Source organism: Budorcas taxicolor, chromosome 5, assembly GCF_023091745.1.
Source record: "Budorcas taxicolor isolate Tak-1 chromosome 5, Takin1.1, whole genome shotgun sequence".
NCBI classification, from domain to species: domain Eukaryota; kingdom Metazoa; phylum Chordata; class Mammalia; order Artiodactyla; family Bovidae; genus Budorcas; species Budorcas taxicolor.
The window spans coordinates 69,513,639-69,520,341 of record NC_068914.1 but is presented as its reverse complement, the minus strand read 5'-3'; positions in this window follow the sequence as shown (position 1 = coordinate 69,520,341).

The following is a 6,703-nucleotide window of genomic DNA, read 5'->3' as shown; positions in this document are numbered from 1 at the left end:
GAGTTGTTAAAGAACTGATTCACTCTGTAGATAAAGATGCCAGCTTTTGCGTCTAAGGAGACTGCTGGATTCATTGTGTGCAAGGACAGGCTTCTCCTTGCCTGGCTTATTTACTGTGTGTTTAATCAGCTGCAGGGACTTTCAAGGCAGTCAGTGTTCCAAAGGTGGAGAGACGTGCGCTTGTTAGGTGATGTCAAAGTAAGAGCTTTGACGCTGGGTCTGCACTTTTATCGCTCCTCCCATTTCCGCTCAGGGACTGAGGTTTGTACCTCTCTATGGCAAAACTGTCATCTTCCCCATGGCCCCAGGGCACAGAACTTTGTGGGCTCCTCAGTGGTGTAGCTTAGCACAGCGCCTAACACACAGGGAATGCTTCAGAAATACTGGTTGAGTTATTCAGCTGAGGCCCATTCAGAAGCCACAGACCCGTTTCATCCTCTCTCTTATCTCCATGTACTGCCGGTCTCAAAACCCTGTGCAGTCTTCCCAGAGGTCATAGTCAGGATATATTTTTTGTTATTTATTTTTTATTATTATTAATTTATTTTTATTATTTATTACTCATTCAGTCAGTCATGCCTGGTTTTAACTGTGGCATGCGAACGGCAAAATCTTAGTTGCAGCATGTGGGATCTAGTCCCTGAGCAGGAACTGAATCAGGGCCCCCTGCATTGGGAGTGCAGGCTTAGCCACTGGACCACTAGGGAAGTCACCATGGTCAGGATATTGAACCAACAGTGTAGTCTGGGCACTAACCAAGCAGCCCGTGAGCTGGAATCCTGAAGGACCCCTCCCGGGGTAGACATTAACTTTTCTGAAGTGGAGGGGTTGGGGGCACAGGAAAGGAACATCAAGGTAGGAGAACTTGGGGTTGAAATAGTGGTATTTACTAGTTGGAATGCTGCTGCTGCTACGTCGCTTCGGTCATGTCTGACTCTGTGCGATCCTGTGGACTGTAGCCTGCCAGGCTCCTCTGACCATGGGATTCTCCAGGCAAGAATGCTGGAGTGGACTGCCATGCCCTCCTCCAGGGAATCTTCCCGACCAAGGGGTCAAACCCTGGTCTCTTATATCCCCTGCGCTGGCAGGCGGGTTCTTTACTACTAGCGCCACCTGGGAGTAGTTGAGCCTGGTGCTAGTTGAAATGGATGTGTTTAAATATTTGCTAGTGGTACAGCTGCGCTAGTGCATACCAGCTGATTTTATCTGTTTAACTCCCCCAAAGCCAAACAGTATGATGCAGCCAGACTTATCTTTTTTCCTTCCCCAAATGAAAATATTGTTGCTTTCTCCTCCTTTCCAGAAAACATAACAGCCTAAACATAACCATTGTAAAAATATAGTAAAATAAGACGAGCTGGGAAGATCGTAGCTGCAGCATGTTTTCTGAAATTTCTCTGAATTGACAAATACAGACGGAGAAACTAGATGTCTAAATCAAAAACCTGTGGACACAATTCCAACAATACTGGGCGACAAGATATTGCTGAATCCCCCAATATGGGAAGACCTGCATGGTATCAACATCTGTGCTGACAAAGCAGAGCGAAACAGTGGGTCACCTGCTAGATGGAGATCAGGAGAATCCCCAGTCAAGGGGCGTTCACTGGAAGGCATGGTAGCATAACCTGAGAACAGCTGTTGTCACGGGAAGAGATCCGTCAGCTCCAGTAGCTGGAGAGTGGAGTGGGTTCGCAGTAAAAGCCCGAGGAGCTGGAGCAGTGTAACCTTTACAGATTCTTCTAGCCGACCAGCCAGGGATCCTTTTCAGGGTAGGATATTGCCCTGAAAGAGAAAGAGTGGAAGTAGACAGTAGAGAAGGGAAGCCAAGTTCAGAGTTAAGTGGAGAGAAAGAGAGACAGTCTTTTGTCTATGTATATATAGCCTGTGGTCTATAGATTATATACAGGTTGGTGTCTTTGGGGACAGAGCTAAGACTATAAGACTACACATAAATCATATATATCCAGAGGCCTAAAATTTGTGAGCAAGGCAGAAACATGGAGCATGCCTAGTTACCAGTATTGTGGTCTTGAAATATTTGCCTCTCTTAATTTACCTCTCAATTAAATTAAGGCTTCTTGGAGAAATGGTTAAGTCTCAGAGAAATAGTTGATTCCTATCTGCGACAGACGCTACCAGTTGAACTTGGAAATCTGACAGTGGGGAAGATATGAAGCATTTTAGGGACATGGCCAAATAGAAAACAAACAATAAAACCCACAAGCTGAATTGAAGAGGCTTTAACTGGTAATACAGACAGAGGCAATATAGACAGAGAAACTAGAGGGCTAAATCCAAAACCTGTAGACATGTTTCTAACAAAACTGGGTGACAAGATTACCACCGAATCCCCCCAAATACAGGAAGACTTGTGTGGTATCAACATCTGTGCTAACAAAGCAGAGGGAGCGGCGGGTCAGCTGCTGGATGGAGAGCAGGGGAATCCCCAGCCAAGAGGCATTCACTGGAAGGCTTGGCCAAAGATGAGACAGTCAGAGCCTTCAGAAGGGTGATAATAGCAATTGATTAAAATCCACCAAATATGCTTAACCCATGAGTTCATATAAACATTAATAAATAATTGATTACTTTCAGAATATGATAGGGAACCAATTCATTATCTTCAAAACTGGTAAAGAAAACAGAGTCAAGCAATGATCTTGCCTTTTCCGTATAAATTGCAACACTGGGTAACCAATGAGGGAAATTATCTCCAGATAAAAACATTTCAATTAATGAATGAGAAAGAAATGTAGAACTCAAAACATTTTTGTGGGATCTCAGTTGCCTGACCAGGGATTGAACCTGGTGCCCCCTACAGTGGAGGTGTGGAACCCTGACCACTTGACTGCCAGGGAATTCCCTAGAAATCTTTTTGTTAATACTTATTATTTTTATTGAGGCATGTAGAAATAGTTTGCAATCCTAAAAAGTCAATGGATTGAGATATTGATCAAAACCTACTGCTGCCGCTGTTGCTGCTGCTAAGTCGCTTCAGTTGTGTCCGACTCTGTGCAACCCCATAGATGGCAGCCCACCAGGCTCCCCCATCCCTGGGATTCTCCAGGCAAGAACACTGGAGTGGAGTGGGTTGCCATAAAAAGGTAATTATTTTAAAATAAAAATACCTGTTCCTTACCAAAAGTTTCAGGCAATACAGAAAAGTACAAAGAAAAAATAAAAGCAGCACATTCCTTAAAATCTCACCACCCAAAAAAGAAGGGAATCCTGCCATTATACCTGTGTGAGGTGATGGATGTTATCTAAACTTCCTGTGATAGTCACTTTACAATATATACATCAAATAAGTATGTTGTACATATTGATTAAGCTAATACAATGTTGTATGTCAATTATATTTCATTAAAACTGGGAAAACATCTCACCACCCAGAAATAGTAACATAATTCAAGGTCTCTTTTATGTATATATAAAGGTAGAAGATGAGAGACAGACAGATGGAAAGAATTTTATGATTAATTACCAAAGTCATTTTAATTGAAGTACTGAATTTTAAGCTTCCCTGGTGGCTCAGCTGGTAAAGAATCTGCCTGCAATGCGGGAGACCTGGGTTCGATCCCTGAGCTGGGAACATCCCTTGGAGAAGGGAACAGCTACCCACTCCAGTATTCTGGCCTGGAGAATTCCACTGTATAGTCCATGGGGTCGCAAAGAGCTGGACTCGACTAAGCGACTTTCACTTTCACTTTACAAAAGGAAAAACTAAAATTAAACTGAGGTAATTTAGTTTCAGATAACTTTTTCCCCTCACCTTGGGAGAAGTGTTTTTATAAGACATTCCTGAGCTTAAAAAAAGAGTTAGGAAATTGTTAGGAAGTTACACTATTCCCTTGGTTTATGCTTCAATTTTAGGTGATAGCAATTGGATCCCTGCAGGTGAGAGACGAGGTTATTAGCATTTACTTCTTCCTTCCCCCACCTTCTGATTTGTAAAATCTATTAGTTTTACTTTGTCAGGATTTGTCGTATCTACATTTTCTTCCATACCTAGAATCCCATCAGTCCTTTGTCTTAATTCTGTATATAAACAGTTTACCTGCCCATCCTGTCATCATATTCTTTTGACTCTTACCTTGGTGTCTTCTGTTCCTGAATTCATTTTTAAGAAATTCATTTCTTGGTCCTGATTGGGTGGCGTTTTAGGAAACTTTTATTTATCTGTCTGGCTGTGCTGAGTCTTCCTCGCCACACAGGCTTTTCTCTAGTTGCGCTGAGTAGGGGCTACTCTGTGCTTGCAGTGTGCCGGCTGGCTTCTCCCTGCGGCGGCTTGTCTTGTTACGGAGGATGGGCGGGTTTCAGCAGCTGCAGCTCGGGCTCCAGAGCACAGGCTCAGTAGTTGTGGCACATGGCCTTAATTGCCCTGCGGCACGTGGGATATCCCCGGACCAGGGATGGAAACCCATGTCTCCTGCACTGGCAGGTGGATTCTTTACTCTTTACACTGAGTCACCAGGCAAGCCCTGGTTGGATTTTTTTTTTTCCTCAAGAAAGATTCATGGGTGTTTCACTCTGTTCTTTCACCTTTGAGACATCTACTTGTGGCTAGTTGTAATATTCCAAGGTCACCCTTTTTTCTCTCCAAACTCTCTGGACACTGTGTTATTGTCTTCTTACATTGAGGCTGTTTGGAAATGTTTGTATCCAGCTTGATTCCATCCCTACCCACCTCTCCCTCCATGGATGATTTGCCTTTTCTGCCCAATGTCTAAGTTATTTCCCCTTGAAAATTAGTAACACCAGGCTATATCTTGTTTGTTCAAAGCAGTTTTTCCCCCTGGTACACAATGGAAAATTTCCTCTGCAGATTCAGTTCTTCCTTCATTTTAGGAAAAATGTCCCTGTATTGTGTTTCTGAATGCATATTTTGTTGCATTTATTGGATTCTCCATTAGGGACACCAATTATCCTTGTGTTTGATGGTCTCTTGGTTCTCTTATTATCTTTTCCCTAATTGCTTCACTCCGTGTTTTTCCTTTGTATTTCCGATAATTATCTTAAGTCTTTTATCCACGCCATTAATTCAATTTTTCAATCATGTCTTTCCTGTTACTTTGACATTTCCAATTTATGTATTAGATATATAATGGTGTTGCTTCTGTTCTTGATTCATTTCTTTAGCTCTGAAATCTCTTTACTCTCCCTCTTTCATTTTATCATCTGAATTTTGAGGTCTTATTTTTCTCAGATTCATTTTCTTATTAAGGCCCTTTTGTGCACTGTAATCCCTGAGGATCTCCTGTATCTTGGCATTATGTTTTCTTCCAGACTAGTTTCTTCATAGTTCACCCACTACCTTCCTTCCTCCCTGTCTCTCCCGTGTTTGATTGTACTGTATTTACATGGTCGCCATGTAATTTCTTTTCTCCTGCTGCTGCTGCTAAGTCACTTCAGTCATGTCCGACCCTATGCGACCCCATAGACAGCAGCCCGCAAGGCTCCTCTGTCCCTGGGATTCTCCAGGCAAGAATACTGGAGTGGGTTGCCATTTCCTTCTCCAATGCATGAAAGTGAAAAGGGAAAGTGACGTCGCTCAGTCGTGTCTGACTCTTCGCAACCCCATGGACTGCAGCCTACCAGGCTCCTCCATCCATGGGATTTTCCAGGCAAGAGGACTGGAGTGGGGTGCCATTGCCTCCTCCGAATTTCCTTTCATCTCACTCTTATTTAATAAGGGCCTCTCCAATCAGAGCTTCTTGTAACTATTGTTGAGTGGATGTAGTCTGTTTGCCTCTGTTCCCACCTTATCTAGGATGAATGTATTGCCTTCTCTCTAAGCTAAGTTTTGTTCATTACATGAGGACATCTTAGGATGCTTTTTCTAGAATGCAAATTTTATCCTGCCATGTCTTGCTAAAACTCCTTGGTGATTTCTCATAGCTTTTAGAAAAAAATGTCTAAACTTCTTTTATTTTTTAATTAGTTAATTATTTTTGGCTGTGCTGGGTCTTCACTGCTGTGTGCAGGCTTTCTCTAGTTGTGGGAAGTGGGGGCTATTCTCTATTGTGATTGTGGGGGCTATTCTCTATTCTCTGTTGTGAAGCCTTCTCATTGCAGTGGTTTTTCTTGTTGTGCAGCACAGGCTCTAGGGCTCAAGGGCCTAGTTGCCATGAGGCATGGTGGGCTACAGCCTATGGGGTCACAAAGAGTTGGATACAATTAAGTGACTAACACACGCACACATGGGATCTTCCCAGATCAGGGATTGAATGCAAGGGATGTCCCTTGCATTGCGAGGCAGATATTTAACTACTGGGCCACCAGGGAAGCCTTAAACTTCTTAAGTTACATGCAAGATCCTTTATTATTTGGCCCACATACCTCGCTAGCTCAGGTCTCCTATTGTTCTCTGCCTCATTTGTTAATTGATCACAGGAGCCTTTTTGCTGAGCCTGGATCTGGCCTCGGAACCCTTCTCAACACAGGGCTTCAAGTAGACTGTTAGCCTTCTTCTTCTCTAGTTAAATCCCATTCATCCTTCAAAACTTCATTCCAGTGTTCTCTTCTGTGGGAAAATTTCCCAGAATACTCCTCCCTTTCTTTCCCTGCATGGTATAGTTCAGATACCTCTCTTTTGTGGTTTTTCTGTCATATAATTTATCATACTTAACTGTAATTGTCTTTTACAATATGGTGTAATAGACGTTGCAGCCAGAATGCCTGGGTTCAGAAATTAGCTCTG